Genomic DNA, 20264 nt, shown 5'->3' on the forward strand with positions numbered 1-20264 from the left:
TGTCATTTTAACATTTTACAACCTTATCCGGCCATGTGGTGTGTGACACATCATCAGACACATGCATACAGTGCTGAAAAGTCATGGGAACAGCATGGGGAAGACCTCTGGAAGCATCTCTGACTCCCAGGTCACTGCCTAAAAGTGTGCCCATCATAAGTGATCCTTGGCGCATGCGAAGATGCCTCCCACCATGCACCTGTCGTTGCAGACTTGCAACAATCACCGTCCACATCCTTGTCCCACTGCAGCGTTCAGTTGTCCCTACCCCATTCCTTGGAATGCAAGCGCAAGTATGCAGGCAGCCACCCACCCATCCACCCACAGGCTGCAATACTATACTGCAGCTCTTTGCACTTGAAATATGGCCTTTTAAGCTCGTGGAGGCGGAAGCTTTTCACAAACTCATGCCGGCGGCGGCCGGGTGTCGATACTCGGTCCCCAGCCGCCACTATATTTCCAGGTATCGCCTCCGCCTTCCACAAGCACGGGTCCCACAACATTACCCGTGCCCTCCCCAGTGCACTTACTGGGAAGGACCGCCTAAACACGTGGACAGGTGAATGTGGCCAGGGACGGTACGGAGCCAGTCCACAACTTTTTTTGCTGACAGTTGTATTTAGCTCAGTGAAAGGACTGGCATAGAAAGAAACCCTATCTACCCTGCGTGTCATTTCTCCCAGGAAGTCCTGTAAAGCTGCTTGCACTTGAAACGTGGCCTTTTAGGCTCATGGAGGCGGAAGCTTTTCACAACCACATGCCTCATGCCTCGTGTCCATACTCGGTCACCAGCCGTCACTATTTCTCCCGGTGTTGTCTCCGTCTTCTACAAGCGCGGGTCCCTGAACATTACTGCTGGTACTTTTCTGTGGAAATTTGCTTGCCTCCTACAAGCCTGGAATATTTACAGCAAACTATGGTACAACGCCATGGTATTAGCACTGCCCCCAGTACCAGTAGCGAAGCCATCCCCAATTTCCTTCTCAGGAATTTTATTTGGTAGACTGAGTGGCTGCCCAAATACATTTTCTCACAAAGGAACTGAAGATAGAGTGGCAGTAGGTGCAAGTTTCTCCAGCCTGTTAGATATTAGAGGGTGAATGGCAGCACATTGGATCAGTGGTTAGCGCTGAAGACTTGCAGTGCTGGGATCCTGGGTTCAAATTCCAGCAAGGACAACATCTGCAAGGACTTTGTATGTTCTCCCCGTGTTTGCGTGGGTTTCCACCTCAGTAAAAAAGCAGCCATAGAGTGTCCGGGAACCTTTCCACACACTTTTCTCAGCCAGGACTGCTTCTCGGCAGGGTTGGACGGTCCCACCGGAGAATCCTCTGGTGTGCCTTAGCTTCTACCTCAGGAGAGTTCATGATAGTGCTAACTTTGCAACTGCTATGGGGCTCTTGAGAGGGGGAGAAAGGTTAGCCCTCAGAATCAAATCCTCTGGTGGGCACAATGTTTTTCAATCTGAAACAGCTTCTCAGTGGGAGTTGTATTTCACCACAGCCATATTCTTTAGCTCGGTGAAAGGACTGGCATAGAGGGAAAAAGTATCTACCCCGGCTGTCATTTCTCCGTCACCAGGTTCCGCCCATTGTCACACACGACCATGCCTGGCTGTATGTTCAGCGGTGAGAGCCACAGATCAGGCTGCTGTGTTACAGCTTTCAACAACTCTACAGCGCTGGGTGGTTTGTCAATTAAGCATTAAGCCTGTTATCTTCAGCACAGCCTGTTGCCACTTGGCCAAGGCAGTGCTACAGTGCTGTCAGCTTGTGACTGATGTGGTCATTTCGGAGATGGAGGAGGAGGTGCATGAGCTGAACAATGTGATTATATTGTTGTTAAATTGGTGACGCTGTTTTTTATACTAAAGAAAGATCCTATTGTTTTGCTTCTTTTACGTTTATTTTTTTTTTTAAGACAAATGCATTCACCGGAAAATGTCATTTTAACATTTTACAACCTCATCTGGCAATGTGGTGTGTGACACAGCATCAGACACTTCCTGTTTTATTTATGATGGAGGGACTCTGAAAGTCATAAAGCCTATTTTTGTAGGGACATCAGACAGCCCTTACTATTCTTAAAAGGCCAGCAGTCGGCCCTAGCTATTGTTAGAGAGCCATCAGCCGGCTATGCTTTGAAGCTCATCAAGAGAATGCCAAGTGTGCAAAGCAGTCATCAAAGCAAAAGGTGGCTACTTTGAAGAACCAAGAATATAAGACATAATTTCAGTTGTTTCACACTTTTTTGTTAAGTATATAATTCCACATGTGTTAATTCATAGTTCTGATGATTCAGTGTGAATGTACAATTTTCAAAGTCATGAAAATACAGAAAAATCTTTAAATGAGAAGGTGTGTCGGACATCCATATCCACTCCTGAGGTCTTATGTGTGGAGTCTGAACTGAGTACCGACGGCCTTGTTGATGCTGGTACTCAACAACTGCCTTCTTCTGCTCACAAATCGTTCCCAACATCTGCAGTGTAGAGTTCCAACGCGTGGGGACATCACACACCAGTCTGTGAGCCGGAAGCTGCAAATGCTGCTGAAACACAGCAAGGGCGGCGGAAGCTGACTTTCTAAAATGGACACACAGGCGGCGTACTTTAACAAGCAGATCCGGCAGCTCCGGGTAGGATTTGAGAAACCGCTGTACCACGAGGTTAAGCACATGGGCCAGGCAGGTATGTGTTTGAGCTCGCCTCGCCTCAGAGCCGCCACCAGGTTCCGGCCATTGTCACACACGACCATGCCTGGCTGTAGGTTCAGCGGTGTGAGCCACAGATCTGCCTGCTCTTTCAGAGCTCTCCACAACTCTTCAGCATTGTGCAGTTTTTCACCTAAGCATATTAGCTTCAGCACAGCCTGTTGCCACTTGGTCGAAGCAGTGCTGCAGTGCTTCCAGCTTGTGACTGTAATCATTTCGGAGATGGAGGCTGAAGAGGAGGAGGAGGCTGAGGAGGAGGAGGTGCAGGAGCTGTAGACCGTGGGGGCAACCCTGATTGACCTAGGGCCTGCAATTCTTGGCGTCGGGAGGACATGTTCCGTCCTAAGGTCCGACTGGGTCCCGGCTTCCACTATATTAACCCAGTGTGCCGTCAGCGAGATGTACCGTTCCTGCCCATAAGCACTTGTCCACGTGTCCATGGTTAGGTGGACTTTACCGGTAACTGCATTGTTGAGAGCACGGCTAATGTTTTGGGACACGTGCTTGTGTAATGCGGGGACGGCACACCGGGAGAAATAGTGGCGGCTGGGGACCGAGTACCGAGGGACAGCGGCCGCCGCCATCAGGTTGCAGAATGGAGGCATCTTCGCATGCACCATGGACAGGGGATTGGCTTGCATGCACAAAAGCGGAAGAAGCAATGGTGCCACCCGCAGACACTGGGTTCGACCCACAAAGTCGGGTGCTTTGCTGCCATGTGCCTGATCATGCTGGTGGTGGTCAGGCTGGTCGTTTTGCCACCCCAGCTGATGCTGGCCTGGCAGGTGGTGCAAATGGTCTTTTTGGGGTTATCGGCAGAGTCTTTAAAAAACAACCAGACTCGGGAAGACCTAACAGTTGTACTGGCAACTTCCTTCGTGTTGGTGTTACGGGGAACGGTTGCCTGCCTTCTGTCTGCGGCCACCATACTGCTTCTTCCTGCCTGTTAGGGTGCTCTGCCTCCCTCCCCCTGTGTGCTGCTGTCCTCGCTCTGCATGTCCTCCTGCCAGGTTGGGTCAGTTACTATATCATCCACCACCTCGTCTTCCACTTCCACACCCTGGTCCTCCTCCTGACTTTCTGGCAATTGTGTCTCATCATCGTTCACCTCTTGTGACACTTTCCCACCGTCGTCTTTGTGTGACCATGGCTGCTCAAATATTTGGGCATCGCTACACGCGATCTCCTCTTGCCCCGCTTCAAGTGGACCGGGAGAGAGGCCCGAATCTATAAATGGAAGAGTGAACAGCTCTTCAGAGTGTCCAAGTGTGGGATCAGTTGTCTCTGGGTACTCGGCATGGTGGGAGGAAGGCGGATCAGGGTGAGGAATATGCGGTCCAGACTCACGGCTACTGAGACTTGAACGTGTGGAAGACAGGGTGGTGGTGGTGGTGGCTAAGTGACTGGAAGCATTATCCGCTATCCAACCAACAACCTTTTGACACTGCTCTGGTTCAATAGTGGTGTGCTGCGGTCCCCTAGAAATTGGGACAGGAAGGTCAGGCGAGAAGATGTGGGTGTTTGTTGTGGCACAATTTCGGCTTGCCCACGGCCTTGTCCTCGGCCTCTGCATGCACCATTACCATCACGTCCAGTTCCCCGTCCTTTGCCATGTGCCTTGCCCATTTTAAATGGAGGACAGTATCTTCCACGCTCACTACAAATGACTGAGTTTGGAGCGAACTTATATGTGATCCGTGTGACGGAGAAAACAGTTTTAAATACCTGGCCTGTAGGTAACTAGTTTGAACAGCAAACCGATGTCAAAAACTTCGCTGACACAGTGAAAAAAATTGGAATGGAGGCCAAAAATGGCAGTACTTTCTGACAACGTATATGTGAGCCATGTGATGGAGAAAACACAGTTTTAAATACCTGGCCTGTAGGTAACTATTCTGAACAGCAATCTGGTGTCAATTGCTTCACTGACACACAGAAATTTTTTTTTAATGGAGACCAGAAATGGCAGTATTTTCTGAAAATGTATATGTGATCCGACTGACGGAGAAAGCACAGTTTTAAATAGATGGATTTTTAGTGCTGTAATATGGAAAGGACCTGGCTGTATTCTGCAGTGCCAACAAGCAAATGTCGCAGAAAAACTGTGTTCTCTGGATGGTTTTTTAAGCAAATAATGAGGATTAAGATCCAAAGAAAAGTATTCCTGGCCCCTGAGACCTGGGCCTTTGTATACAAATATGTAACAGCAGCAGAAGGCAGAATTGGAATGGAGCCTCTTGTCCTATGTGCACTGCAGTCTGTTATATACCCTGCCTGCCTATACACCCTGCCTGCCTGATATCTCTGCAGATGGATTAGTCCTCAGAAGGACTGTTTGATAAGATGGATATGTGTAATGTACGGTTTTTCTCCCTACACTACTTACTACACAAGCAAATCTCTCCCTAGCTCTGCAGCACCTCTCCCTACACTGTCTGATAAGGAGTGACTGTGACGAGCATGGCGGCGCCAGGTCTGATATAGACCTGATGACGCTGTGCGACCAGCCAATCACTGTAATGCCCACAACCAACATGGCTACGGCATTACAGTGCATGGCAGGCAATCCCTGCATGTTCATTGGCTCTCTAAAGAGCGCCAAACATGCAGGGAGGGGACCCGAGCTCCCGCCTGAGCAACCGGGAAATACTCGCCGAGCCCCGAGCTTGTCGAGCACCATGATGCTCGGGCGAGTACCGAGTAGTGGCGAGCACGTTGCTCATCACTACTTAGCACCTTTTGTGCTATAATTTGTCCAAGCGACTTCTGCTGTGGGTGATAATTTGCATACAGACAGATGGTGGATTGTCAGCTCCTCTCTTCTGACAAATACTATAGAGGGAGGAGGGGTGAAAAGAGGTTTGGGGGAAATTGTTAATATTTTCTTAATACTTCCATGACAACCACCATAATACTCGCCTGTTGGGTTTAATCCACATCAGCAATCACTGATGTGACTGCTCTACACGACAGCCACTGCGGTCAGGGTCAGCTGCGGTGCCGTGAGATCACTTGGGTTCATCAGCAGAACTGAACTTTCTCACAGCAGCTCAGCACTACACACTGCCTGTCATTTATTTATTTACACACTGACACCGTCTGTGTCAGTGTGTAGCCGGCTGTCATGTAGAGCAGTCACATTAGTGACTGCTGATGTGGATTACGTCCGACAGTTGATTATTATGGTGTTTTTTTATTTGTTTTCATTTACAACGGACAAGGGCATGAGGCATTAGGTAAGTATACCTGTGTTGTTTATTTTTAAATAAATGTGTAAAATGGTGTGTCTGTCTCTCGCGTTTTTCTACAAACGATCGTGGGGAATACAAAATGTACTGCAAGGACTCTTTTTCCTGAATCTGGTGTTCATGTTTATTGCCTGTTTATTAACCCCTTTAAGACCTTGGGATTTTCCGTTCTTGCATTTTCGTTTTTTGCTCCCCTTGTTCTCAGAGCCGTAGCGTTTTTATTTTTTGGGAAAAATGGCCATGTGAGGCCTTATTTTTTGCGGGACAAGTTGTACTTTTAAGCCATTACTAGTTTTACCATATCGTGTACTGGAAAATGGGAAAAAAATTCCAAGTGCGGTGAAATTGCAAAAAAAATGCAATTCCACAGTTGTTGTTTTTTTTTTTTTTCTTTCCACGTTCACTGGATGCTAAAACTGACCTGCCATCATTATTCTCCAGGTCATTACGAGTTCGTAGACACCAAACATGTATAGGTTCTTTTTTAGTCGGGCTGATGTTTTTATTGATACCATTTTAGGGTAGGTACAATGTTTTGATCGCCCGTTATTGCATTTTATTGCAATGTTAGTACATCCAGGAAAGGCAACTGTTTATAACTAAACTCTGATGTAAATCTACTTAACTCTATTGATTTCTCTGACAAATTCAAGAAATTGTTCACTCGTCTTTGACCAGATGATACAGGTGCATCTCACTAAATTAGAATATCATCAAAAAGTTCATGTATTTCAGTTCTTCAATACAAAAAGTGAAACTCATTATATAGAGTCATTACAAACAGAGTGATCCATTTCAAGTGCTTATTTCTGTTAATGTTGATGATTATGGCTTACAGCCAATGAAAACACGAAAGCCATTATCTCAGTAAATTAAAATATTTAACAAAAAACACCTGCAATGGCTTCCTAAGCGTTTAAAAAGGTCCCTTAGTCTGTTTCAGTAGGCTCCACAATCATGGGGCAGACTGCTGACTTGACAGATGTCCAGAAGGCAGTCATTGACATACTCCACAAGGTCCCAGAGTTCCAATTTTCATTTGGAAATCAAGGTCCCAGAGTCTGGAGGAAGAGTGGAGAGACACATAATCCAAGCTGCTTGAGGTCTAGTGTGAAGTTTCCATAATCAGTGATTGTTTGGGGAGCCATGTCATCTGCTGGTGTAGGTCCACTGTGTTTTATCCATACCAAAGTCAGCGCAGCCGTCTACCAGGAAATTTTAGAGCACTTCATGCTTCCCTCTGCCGACAAGCTTTTTGGAGATGGAAATGTCATTCTCCAGCAGGACTTGGCACCTGTACACACTGCCAAAAGTACCAATACCTGGTTTAAAAACAACAGTATCACTGTGCTTGATTGGCCAGTAAACTCGTCTGACCTTAACCCCATGGAGAATCTATTATAGAGAATCTATAGGGTATTGTCAAGAGGAAGATGAGAGACACCAGACCCAACAATGCAGACGAGCTGAAGGCGGCTATCAAAGCAACCTGGGCTTCCATAACACCTCAGCAGTGCCACAGGCTGATCGCCTCCATGCCACATTGATGTAGTAATTGATGCAAAAGGAGCCCCGACCAAATATTGAGTGCATTTACTGAACGTACATTTCAGATTTTAAAAATATTTTTCAAGCTGTTGTTATCAAGTATTCTAATTTACTGAGATAATGACTTTCGTGTTTTCATTGGCTGTAAGCCATAATCATCAACATTAACAGAAATAAACACGTGAAATAGATCACTCTGTGTGTAATGACTCTGTATAATAGATCCCTCTGTGTGTAATGACTCTATATAATAGATCCCTCTGTGTGTAATGACTCTATATAATAGATCCCTCTGTGTGTAATGACTGTATATAATAGATCCCTCTGTCTGTAATGACTCTATATAATAGATCCCTCTGTGTGTAATGACTCTATATAATAGATCCCTCTGTGTAATGACTCTATATAATAGATCACTCTGTGTGTAATGACTCTATATAATATATGAATTTCACTTTTTGTATTGAAGAACTGAAATAAATTAACTTTTTAATGATATTCTAATTTTGTGAGATGCACCTGTATATTAATGATATTTTTATCTATACCCCAATATATGAAGGCCACCACTTATGATCATCCCTGAATATTGTGGATTCCTCCCACCAGTCCAGGGATAAGTTAGCATGTGAGGGTGCACAGGGGCTCCCCATCGCAGTACCCCTGAGATGGTGGAAGTACTTCCTGTCAAAAATAAAGAAGTTATGAGTAAGAGTGAATTTTAGAAGATCCTCCATGAAGTCATTATGTCTGCTACACTCTACTGATCTCGATTTCAAGAAATGTCTTACTCCTCTGATACTGTCCTCATGCGATATATTACTGTACAAAGCCTCGATATCTAGTAAGGCCTGCACCCCTACATGCATGTATACATGCTCGAGGGTCTACATGTAGGGGAGCAGGCAGAGGGAAAACCATTTCCCAGAGGGATTATTCCAACTGCAAGACCTCAGATGGTACTGGGGGAACATTATACTGTGGGGTTCATCATACATCCTGCATAAGGGGTATAATGTGGGCATTACAATGTGGGGGTCATCATACATTCTGCATAAGGGGCATAATGGGGGCATTACACTGTGTGGGGGCATCATACATCCTGCATAAGGGGGAATAATGGGGGCATAACACTGTGTGGGGGCATCATACATACTGCATAATGGGCATAATGGGGGGATTACACTGTGTGGGGGATCATACTTACTGCATAAGGGGCATAATGGGGTCATTACACTGTGTGGGGGCATAATACACACTGCATAAGCGGCATAATGGGGGCATTACACTGTGGGGGCATCATACATACTGCATAAGGGGCATAATGGGGGCATTACACTGTGGGGGGCATCATACATCCTGCATAAGGGGCATAATGGGGGCATTACACTGTGTGGGGGCATCATACATCCTGCATAAGGGGCATAATGGGGGCATTACACTGTGTGGGGGCATCATACATCCTGCATAAGGGGCATAATGGGGGCATTACACTGTGTGGGGGCATCATACATCCTGCATAAGGGGCATAATGGGGGCATTACACTGTGTGGGGGAATCATACATCCTGCATAAGGGGCATAATGGGGGCATTACACTGTGTGGGGGCATCATACATACTGTATATGGGGCATCATACATACTGCATAAGGGGCATAATGGGGGTATCATACATCCTGCATAAGGGGCATAATGGGGGCATTACACTGTGGGGGCATCATACATACTACATAAGGGGCATAATGGGGGCATTACACTGTGGGGGGCATCATACATCCTGCATAAATGGCATAATGGGGGCATTACACTGTGTGGGGGGCATCATACATCCTGCATAAGTGGCATTACACTGTGTGGGGGCATCATACATCCTGCATAAGGGGCATTACACTGTGTGGGGGCATCATACATCCTGCATAAAGGGCATAATGGGGGCATTACACTGTGTGGGGGGCATCATACATCCTGCATAAGGGGCATTACACTGTGTGGGGGCATCATACATCCTTCATAAGGGGCATAATGGGGGCATTACACTGTGTGGGGGCATCATACATACTGTATAAGGGGCATAATGGGGGCATTACACTGCGTGGGGCATCATACATCCTGCATAAGGGGTATAATGGGGGCATTACACTGTGTGGGGGCATCATACATCCTGCATAAGGGGCATAATGGGGACATTACACTGTGTGGGGCATCATACATACTGCATAAGGGGCATTACACTGTGTGGGGCATCATACATCCTGCATAAGGGGCATAATGGGGGCATTACACTGTGTGGGGCATCATACATACTGTATAAGGGGCATAATGGGGGCATTACACTGTGTGGGGCATCATACATCCTGCATAAGGGGCATAATGGGGCCATTACACTGTGTGGGGGCATCATACATACTGTATAAGGGGCATAATGGGGGCATTACACTGTGTGGGGCATCATACATCCTGCATAAGGGGCATAATGGGGGCATTACACTGTGTGGGGGCATCATACATACTGCATAAGGGGCATAATGGGGGCATTACACTGTGTGGGGGCATCATACATACTGTATATGGGGCATCATACATACTGCATAAGGGGCATAATGGGGGCATCATACATCCTGCATAAGGGGCATAATGGGGGCATTACACTGTGGGGGGGCATCATACATACTGTATATGGGGCATTATACATACTGCATAAGGGGCATAATGGGGGCATCATACATCCTGCATAAGGGGCATAATGGGGGCATTACACTGTGTGGGGGCATCATACATACTGCATAAGGGGCATAATGGGGGCATTACACTGTGGGGGGCATCATACATCCTGCATAAGGGGCATAATGGGGGCATTACACTGTGTGGGGGCATCATACATCCTGCATAAGGGTCATAATGGGGGCATTACACTGTGGGGCCAGTAAAGGGGTCCTGTACTATGAGAACAATACGTTTCCTCCCTTCCTGTCTCCATAGTTGGGTCGTATGTATCTATTACAGGAAACAGAACAAAAACCTTATGATTCTTATAAAGGGGCAACACAAGACCCCAAAAGAGTCTCCGTGCAGAAGGGGTTAATGCCCCATGCGCCCAGTAATGGGGGTCTCCACATACCTCCACCTGCAGAGCCGCCACCACATATATGGCTGCTCTGTGCGCACAGGAGCTGTGATGAGGTCACAGGAGGGGAGGAGTCAGGGGTCACATGATCAGGGGCCTCAGTGGATGCAGGACTCTGCTGTGCTGGTTGTCATGGTGCTGGATGAGCTGAAGTTTATGTGTGGGGTCAGGAGGGGTTTACAGTGTGGATGTAGCAGAGCCGTGTGTGTACGAGGTGTACGGAGCAGAGCCGCGTGTGTACGAGGCGTACGGAGCGGAGCCGCGTGTGTACGAGGTGTACGGAGCAGAGCCGCGTGTGTACGAGGTGTACGGAGCAGAGCCGCGTGTGTACGAGGTGTACGGAGCAGAGCCGCGTGTGTACGAGGTGTACGGAGCGGAGCCGCGTGTGTACGAGGTGTACGGAGCGGAGCCGTGTGTGTACGAGGTGTACGGAGCGGAGCCGCGTGTGTACGAGGTGTACGGAGCGGAGCCGCGTGTGTACGAGGTGTACGGAGCGGAGCCGCGTGTGTACGAGGTGTACGGAGCGGAGCCGCGTGTGTACGAGGTTTACGGAGCGGAGCCGCGAGTGTACGAGGTGTACGGAGCGGAGCCGCGTGTGTACGAGGTGTACGGAGCGGAGCCGCGTGTGTACGAGGTGTACGGAGCAGAGCCGTGTGTACGAGGTGTACGGAGCGGAGCCGTGTGTACGAGGTGTACGGAGCTGAGCCGCGTGTGTCCGAGGGGTACGGAGCGGAGCCGCGTGTGTACGAGGTGTACGGAGCAGAGCCGTGTATACGAGGTGTACGGAGCTGAGCCGCGTGTGTCCGAGGGGTACGGAGCGGAGCCGCGCGTGTACGAGGCGTACGGAGCGGAGCCGCGCGTGTACGAGGCGTACGGAGCGGAGCCGCGCGTGTACGAGGCGTACGGAGCGGAGCCGCGTGTACGAGGCGTACGGAGCGGAGCCGCGCGTGTACGAGGCGTACGGAGCGGAGCCGCGCGTGTACGAGGCGTACGGAGCGGAGCCGCGCGTGTACGAGGCGTACGGAGCGGAGCCGCGCGTGTACGAGGCGTACGGAGCGGAGCCGCGCGTGTACGAGGCGTACGGAGCGGAGCCGCGCGTGTGCGAGGCGTACGGAGCGGAGGCGCGCGTGTACGAGGCGTACGGAGCGGAGCCGCGCGTGTGCGAGGCGTACGGAGCGGAGCCGCGCGTGTACGAGGCGTACGGAGCGGAGCCGCGCGTGTACGAGGCGTACGGAGCTGAGCCGCGCGTGTCCGAGGGGTACGGAGCGGAGCCGCGCGTGTACGAGGCGTACGGAGCGGAGCCGCGCGTGTACGAGGCGTACGGAGCGGAGCCGCGCGTGTACGAGGCGTACGGAGCGGAGCCGCGCGTGTACGAGGCGTACGGAGCGGAGCCGCGCGTGTACGAGGCGTACGGAGCGGAGCCGCATGTGTACGAGGTGTACGGAGCGAAGCCGGGCTTGTACGAGGCGTGAAGAACGGAGCCGTGTATGTACGAGGCATACGGCGTTGTGTGTACGAGGTGTACGGAGTAGAGCCGTGTGTGTAGGCCAGGATAAGGAGCGGAGCCATGTGTGTACAAGGTGTACGGAGCGGAGCCTTGTAAGGCATGTAAGGACCGGTGCTGTGTGTGTACGAGATGTATGTAGCAGAGCCGTGTTTGTACGGAGCGGAGCCGTGTGTGTACGAGGTGTACGACGTGTAAGGAGCAGAGCCGCTTGTGTATGACGTGTAAGGAGCAGAGCCGCACGTGTACGAGGGGTACGAAGCACAGTCGCACATGTGCAAGGCATACGCAGCGGAGCCGTGTGTGTACGAGGTGTACGGAACGGAGTTGTGTGTATATGACATGTACTGAGCCGAGTCGTTTGTGTGCGACGTCTACAGAGAGGAGCCGTGTGTGTGCAACGTTTACGGACCCGACCCATGTGTATAGGAGGTGTATGGAGCGGAGCCTTGTGTCTACGACTTGTACAGAGCGGAGCCGCATGTGTACAACGTGTACAGACCGGAGCTATGTGTATAGGAGGTGCACGTAGCAGAGCTGTGTATGTACGAGGTGCACAGAGCGGAGCCGTGTGTGTACGAATTGTATAGAGCGGAGCTGTTCGTGTACAACGTGTTCAGAGCAAAGGCGTGCTTGTGTGATGACAGCATTTCTTGTTAATAAAGCCAGACGTGTTTGTTCAGTGGGTCAAGAGATATAGGCCATTGTTATATGAGCCTGAACGTTGACTCTTGAGTTAATGTTGTTGCAGCATATTGTGTTGCTATGTTTGGAGGACAGGGACGCAGAGTCATTGAACAATTGATGTTTGCTAATATGTTGATTACCCATTCTATAAGTCCATGTAGCTTGTTGACCGGCAAACAGTGAGGCTGCGTGCCCGCAATGCAGATTTAATGCGTTTCCGTGACACCATTTCCGCCTCGAAAATGCATTAAAAACGCATGTTAAAGTTGTCTGCCATGTTTCCCAATGATAATCCGCATGTGCTCTGCACATGCTGCGGAAATTCCCGCTGCGGATTATCATTGCGGAAAAATCCGCAGCACAACCATTAATTTTGCGGAATCATGGCGTTTTAGTCGCTATTGACTTGCATTGGACTGCATAATATCCGCATGACTACACGTGCACATGCGGATATTATGCGATTCAATGCACGGATGGTACCTGGGTTTGGAGAAGAGGAGACTCTCTTCCAGACCCGGGTACCATAGTACCTGTAAGTAAAAAAAAAGAATTAAAATAAAAAATAACTTTATACTCACCTTTCCGGCGGCCTCGGTCTGCTCCCGGCGTCGCTGCTGGCTCCGTGGCGGGTACCGGTAATGTAAAAGAACCTTCCATGATGTCAGCGGTCATGTGACAGGTCACGCGACCGCTGACGTCGGCGGTCTCGTGACCTGTCACATGACCACTGACGTCATGGAAGGTCCTTTTACATTACGGGCACCTGCCACAGAGCCAGTAGCAACACTGGGAGCAGACCGAGGCCGCCGGAAAGGTGAGTATAAGGTTCTTTTTTTTTTTTTTTGACATCATGTTGGTCACTGTGAGGAGCTGCACACTTACTAAAGACTATGATTACTTTTGTGAGCAACGGACCACCATTTTTGTCAATATTATTGTATTTTATTAGTGGTTTACTTGTTATGTTTTATATAGTTCTGCTAACTTGTCAGTATGTAAGATTCACTTGTAAAATGTCCAGCATTCCACTAATCTGTATCTCAGGATATCTGTATTTTAGGAGTATCCAACCATTGTTCCAACAGCCAATAATCTCATTATGTGGGTGTAGATTGTAGACACAGTGGAGCCGTCACCACAGGGGGTCTTACATGCAGTCTCAGATGATGGCTTTTAGAATATTCCTCATTGTTTTTATTGAACAGTAAATGCTTAAGGGGGAGGGTGATCACGTCTGACCTGGGAGGGGACTAAACCCAGTGAAAGAAAGGAGAGTCATATTTTAAGAAGAGTTGGTGGAAGGATGCTGGAGAGTTAGGATCTGTGGCTGTGGTCCTGAAGCTGTTGGATGGATGACTTACGGAGTATTGAAGATCTGTTATCAACTAAAGTGGATAAACGTGCTTCAGTTGTGGATATGTCATTTGGATTTAAACTTTATTGAAGGACTGCTGCTACTGGATACCTGTGCTTTCATCGTTTTATCTGTCATCTGGAGGATCATGGACTTTGGCTACAGACTATACTGGCTGTAGATACGAAATCTGTGGGCCAACCAAAAGTTGGGAGACAGTGGGTATCACCTGATACAAAGCCAGTGGAACTACTGATCCCAGGTTGAGAACTTAAGGACTTAGAGAACTGTATTTTGGCCATTTACTTGGAATTGCTGCATTACCATGGAGGTGATTAATAAAATATTGCTACATTGTTAACCTGCCTTGGTGATTACAACCCACAACCTCAGATGCCTTTTGCGTGGATTTATATTGTGTGACCAACTTTCAAGCACTTTTCCAAGTGATGCTAAAAGCACTTGACAAAAGCATGCAAAATCGCATGCTAAAAACGCTTGACAAACGCTTGTCCCTGGCAGAAAAAACGCATGTAAAATCCGCATGCGTTTTTTCTGCCAGGGAGCTGCAGAAACGCTCAGGAAAAAAAAAAAATGCGGAGCATTTCTGCATCATGGGCACATAGCCTGAAGGACAAACTATGCAGATTGATTAAATACTCAACAATGAGAGATGACCTCATCTCACCTTCCGCCAGACCTGTGGATGATGGCTTGAAGGACAGTTGTGCATTATTAAAGGAGGATCTGCCTCTGTTGCAGGAAAGACTCTACAGGATGTCAGCTTAGGGGACCACAGCTCCAGCTTGAGGAATACATTGGAGGTGCATTGACCATTGCTGAACCCTCAGAGATGTTTTGAAAAATCCATGTTGGGACAATCCGGTCACGTGGCCACATACTTCACTGCACTCGGTTAGCTCCCTAAGATTGTCGTTACCTCCTCTCTGTGGGTGCCCACCAAAAGCTGGGTGCTGCTGTTGGGGGTAATCGGCCCTTGAAGCACCGAAGTCACAGCTGCTCTAATCCCCGCAAGTCAGCAGAAGGGTGAGATTTTGTAATTTGCACCATCTTGTGTATTTGTTCGGGCTGTTTTATATGTTATTGTCTGTTGAAGGTTTTCTAAAGTATTGCCACATTGTTTTACCCTAAGGCTGTGTGCCCACGTAGCGTTTTTCAAGCATATATGCTGCGGAATTTCCGCAGCGTAAACGCTTGAAAAACGCATGTAGATCCGCACCCCATGGTCCCCAATGGCATTCCGCAATGTCAATGCCCATGCTGCGGATTTTTCCGCAGCATATATGCTGCAGTCAAAAATCCGCAGCATGTTCATTAATTTTGCGGAAGCGCAGCGGAATCAATGTGCGGATGGTACCCAAGTCTGGAGGAGAGGAGACTCTCATCCAGACCTGGGTACCAAAGAACCTGTAAAAAAAAGAAAAAATAAAGTTTATACTTATCTTATGATGTTTTCCCTCCGTCGCGCTGTTGTCTGAAGGACCTGCCACGTCATTGAGTCATGTGACCCACCACATGACTCAATGACGTCACCGCAGGTCCTGCACACAACAGCGTGAGCCGCTCAAGACTCCGGACGGGGCAGAGAATGCATCGGAAGGTGAGTATAAAGTTTATTTTTTTATTTTTTACCATTCTGAACAAGTTGTCAAGCACTTTTCCAAGTGATGCTTGGAGAAGTGCTTGATAACCCGCATGCAGAAATGCATGCAAAGACGCCTCACAAACGCTTCTACCTGGCGGGAAAACCGCATGTAATATCCGCATGCGATTTTCCCGCCAGGGAGAAGAGTAAAAAATATGCTTCAGGTCCGCAACGTGGGCACATAGCCTTACCCTGTGTTGTCTGAGTAGTGTTCTGCCCACGGGAAAGGAGAGTGGGCATTGAGTGGGATGAACCATGGTCCATGCTATCTTGGGCCAGCAGACGAGAGCACCCACTTACCCACGTGTCTCCACAACTTGTATGCAGCAGAGCCATCTGTGTACAACGTGTACAGAGCGGAGCTGTCTATGTGCAAAATGTACGGAGCAGATCCACATGTGTTCAGAGCGGAGCCCAAGTGTATGACGTGTTCAGAGCGGAGCCGCGTGTGTACGACATGTTCGGAACGGAGCCGTGTGTGCACGACGTGTTCGGGGCTGAGCCATGTGTGTACACAGCAGAGCCATACATGTACGCAGTGGAGCCTTGTGTGTGTACGGCAAGGCCCAAAAGAGAAGGAGCATCGTCTGACTTTTTGAACGCAAAATTGGCTGGATTTGAGAGTGGAAGTCATGTCGCCTTTGGAGAGCCCCTGATGTGCCTAAACAGTGAAAAAAAAACACAAGTTATCTAGATGTGTAGTGAGCACCTTGAACCCCTAGGTGCTTCACAGAAATTTATAACATTGAGCCCTGAAAATAAAAAAATCTAATTTTTTCCACAAAAATGTTTTTTAGCCCAAATGTTTTTATTTCAACAAGGGTAAAAAAAGAAAATGGACAGCAAAAACTATTGTGCAATTTCCCCTGAGTACGCTGATACCCCATGTGTGGAAAACTACTGTTTGAGCGCAAGGCAGGACTTGGAAGGGAAGGAGTGACTGTTTGGAGCGCAGAATGTGATGGAAAGGTCTGCATGCATCATGTTGTGTTTGGAGAGTCCCTGATGTGCCGAAACAGTGGAAATCCCCCACAAGTGACCCTATTTTGGAAACTACACCCCTCAAGGAATTATCTAGAGCAGGGGTCCTCAAACTTTTTAAACAGGGGGCCAGTTCACTGTCCCTCAGACCATTGGAGGGCCAGAATATAGTTTTTAAAAAAAAAAACTATGAACAAATTCCTATGCACACTGCACATATCTTATTTTGAAGTAAAAAAAACAATACAGGAACAAATACAATATTTAAAATGAAGAACAAGTAAAGTTAAATCAACCGGTATTTCAATAGGCAGGTAAATGTCCCCAGTAGGCAGGTAAATGTCCCCAATAGGCAGGTAAATGTCCACAATAGGCAAGTAAATGTCCCCAATAGGCAGCATAGGTCCTCAATAGGCAGGTAAGTGTCCCCAATAGGCAGCATAGGTCCCCAATAGGCAGGTAAATGTTCCCAATAGGCAGAATAGGTCCCCAATGGGCAGGTAAATGTCCCAAATAGGCAGGTAAATGTCCCCAATAGGCAGGTAAATGTCCCCAATAGGCAGCATCAGTCCTCAATGGGGATGTAAATGTCCCCAATAGGCAGCATAGGTCCTCAATGGACAGGTAAATGTACCCAATAGGCAGCATAGGTCCACAATAGGCAGGCTGTTCCCCCCTTATAATGCCCCATGCAGGCTGTCCCCCCCCCTTATAATGCCCCATGCAGGCTGCCCTCCCCCCCTTATAATGCCCCATGCAGGATATCACTCCCCTGTCTTTATAATGCCCCATTCAGGATGTCACCCCCCATAAAATGCCCCATGCATTATATCACTCCCCTGTCTTTATAATGCCCCATTCAAGAAGTCACCCCCCCCCCATATAATGCCCTATGCTGGATGTCACTCCCCTGTCGTTATAATGCCCCATTCAGGATGTCACCCCCCCATATAATGCCCCATGCAGCATGTCACTCCCCCATATAATGCCCCATGCAGCATGTCACTCCCCCATATAATGCCCCATGCAGCATGTCACTCCCCCATATAATGCCCCATGCAGCATGTCACTCCCCCATATAATGCCCCATGCAGCATGTCACTCCCCCATATAATGCCCCATGCAGCATGTCACTCCCCCATATTATGCCCCATGCAGGAGGTCACCGCCCCATATAATGCCCCATGCAGCATGTCACTTCCCAATATAATGCCCCATGCAGCATGTCACTCCCCCATATTATGCCCCATGCAGGAGGTCACCGCCTCATATAATGCCCCATGCAGCATGTCACTCCCCCATATAATGCCCCATGCAGCATGTCACTCCCCCATATTATGCCCCATGCAGGATGTCACCCCCCCCATATAATGCCCCATGCCTCCATACATAAAAAAAAAAAAATCCAATACTCACCTCACTTCTCACCTGCTGCCGCTGCTCGGGTCTGGACTCCAGCGTCACCGGCGTCTTCCCGCTCTGCGCTGCCTGTGACGGCTCAGGTGAGGGTGCGGTGTAAAGACGTCACCGCACCCTCTGACCTGAGACGTCACAGGGGGCGCACAGCAGGAAGACAGTGGATCTGCAGAGGCACGAGAAGAGGTAGGTATCCGGCTGCCGGGGCCCTGAGCAAGCGGGGGGAAGGGCGGGCGCTGACACCGGTCTCCTCCTCCCACAGCTCGGCGGGCCGGATAAAAATCCTCCTCGGGCCGCATGTGGCCCGCGGGCCGTAGTTTGAGGACCCCTGATCTAGAGGCATAGTTTTATAATAATTTTTTTTTAAATCAAATGGTTTTTATTGATTTTTATTAAGATTTTCACAAAGGTAAAAATAAAACTAGACAAACATTGGAGAAACACAGTTCTCCACCCCCCATGAGTTATTTATACATCCTGGCTCTGCAAAACCAGCATAAGTAGCTGAACAAATATTTGAACATAGTAACAATAGTCAATCCAATTACATATACCGTATTTTTTGGACTAAAAGACGCACCGGACAATAAGACGCACCCCAAATTTTGGGGTGGAAAATAGGAAAAAAAATTTTTTAGAAGATGGGGGTCCGTCTTATAGTCTGAATAGGCATCTTACCTGGGGGGCGTTGGAGCGAGGGTCACAGGAGGCAGGGTCCTTCAGGAAGCCTGGCGGAAGTGGATGCATGCTGCAGACCCTGGATGCGAGAAGCTGGTGCTCCAGCAGCGGGGAGGTGTGGTGGTGGTGGAGCAGGATCGCAGGGCCCTCAGTTCCCTCCCTCAGAAACCTGGCGGCTGCAGCAGAAGAGGTGAGATGCTGCGGGGCCGGAGCCTGTGGTGGGGCCTAGGGCCTGTGGTGGGGCCTGAGCCTGTGGTGGGGGCCTGGCACCCATCGCCGCTCTGCTGCATCGGCCCTGCTGCCGCACCCACCACCGCAAGTAAATGTTAAGCTTCGGACCATAAGACGCACCCCCCATTTTCCTCCTAAATTTGGGGGGGGGGGAAGTGCGTCTTATGGTCCGAAAAATACGGTAACTTGGGCAAATACTAATAACATTTTTTATTAATTTTCAAAGACGTTTAATTTACAGGACATCATATACAGTGGGTACGGAAAATATTCAGACCCCTTTAAATTTTTCACTCTGTTTCATTGCAGCCATTTTGTAAATTGTAAAAAAGTTCATTTTTTTTCTCATTAAAGTACACTCTGCACCCCATCTTGACTGAAAAAAAAACAGAAATGTAGAAATTTTTGCAAATTTATTAAAAAAGAAAAACTGAAATATCACATGTTCATAAGTATTCGGACCCTTTGCTCAGACACTCATATTTAAGTCACATGCTGTCCATTTCCTTGTGATCCTCCTTGAGATGGTTCTACTCCTTCATTGGAGTTTACACTGTGTTCCAAATTATTATGCAAATAATATTTTCTCAGATTTTCCCAAATTACCTATATGAATTGCAGTCATTGTAATTTTCCAGTCAAATAACTATTAGAGTACAATTGAAAGGTTTTTGTACAAACTGCCTATGATAACAGTATATTTAAAAAAAAATAAAATACTCAAACTGCACTCAAAATGCATGTTCCAAATTATAATGCACAGCAGAGTTTTCAACCTTTTCATTTTAATAAAGAACAAAAAAATGGTCATTTTTGCATTCATAAGCATTAGCAGGTTTTTACAAACTGAAATCAAACAGTTTTCACCTCAAAACTTTATTCTACGTGATGTTACATTTGCACATAGGACCCCTTGTTCGAAAGGAGCTTCTGAACTCTCTCGTCCATTGAATTTGTCAGGTTTTGGATGGTTTCTGCTTCAATTGTTTTGCATGAGGACCGAATACCATCCCAGAGTTGCTTAGATGTGAACTACCTCCCGCCATCCCTGTGCATTGACTCTCTCCTTCTCCTTCGATGTCCTGTATAGGCCAAAAAAAACTACGCATTTC

At 48.1% G+C, this 20264-nt stretch overlaps 2 protein-coding genes across 2 annotated transcripts in view; both read right to left on the bottom strand.

Annotated features, from left to right (window-relative positions):
- LOC141224330 (uncharacterized) overlaps positions 1-10702 on the bottom strand; it is a 34232-nt gene extending 23530 nt beyond the window's left edge. Inside the window, exon 1 of the mRNA XM_073666908.1 lies at positions 10627-10702. The gene's annotated coding sequence lies outside the window, so the exon portion shown is untranslated. The remainder of the gene's footprint in view (positions 1-10626) is intronic.
- The window catches only part of LOC141224344 (uncharacterized), an 859055-nt gene that overhangs the window by 446582 nt on the left and 392209 nt on the right, over positions 1-20264 (bottom strand). The gene's annotated exons all lie outside the window — the stretch shown is intronic.

Source organism: Phyllobates terribilis, unplaced genomic scaffold, assembly GCF_046119375.1.
Source record: "Phyllobates terribilis strain yellow unplaced genomic scaffold, ASM4611937v1 Scaffold_391__1_contigs__length_1789467, whole genome shotgun sequence".
In the NCBI taxonomy this organism is placed as follows: domain Eukaryota; kingdom Metazoa; phylum Chordata; class Amphibia; order Anura; family Dendrobatidae; genus Phyllobates; species Phyllobates terribilis.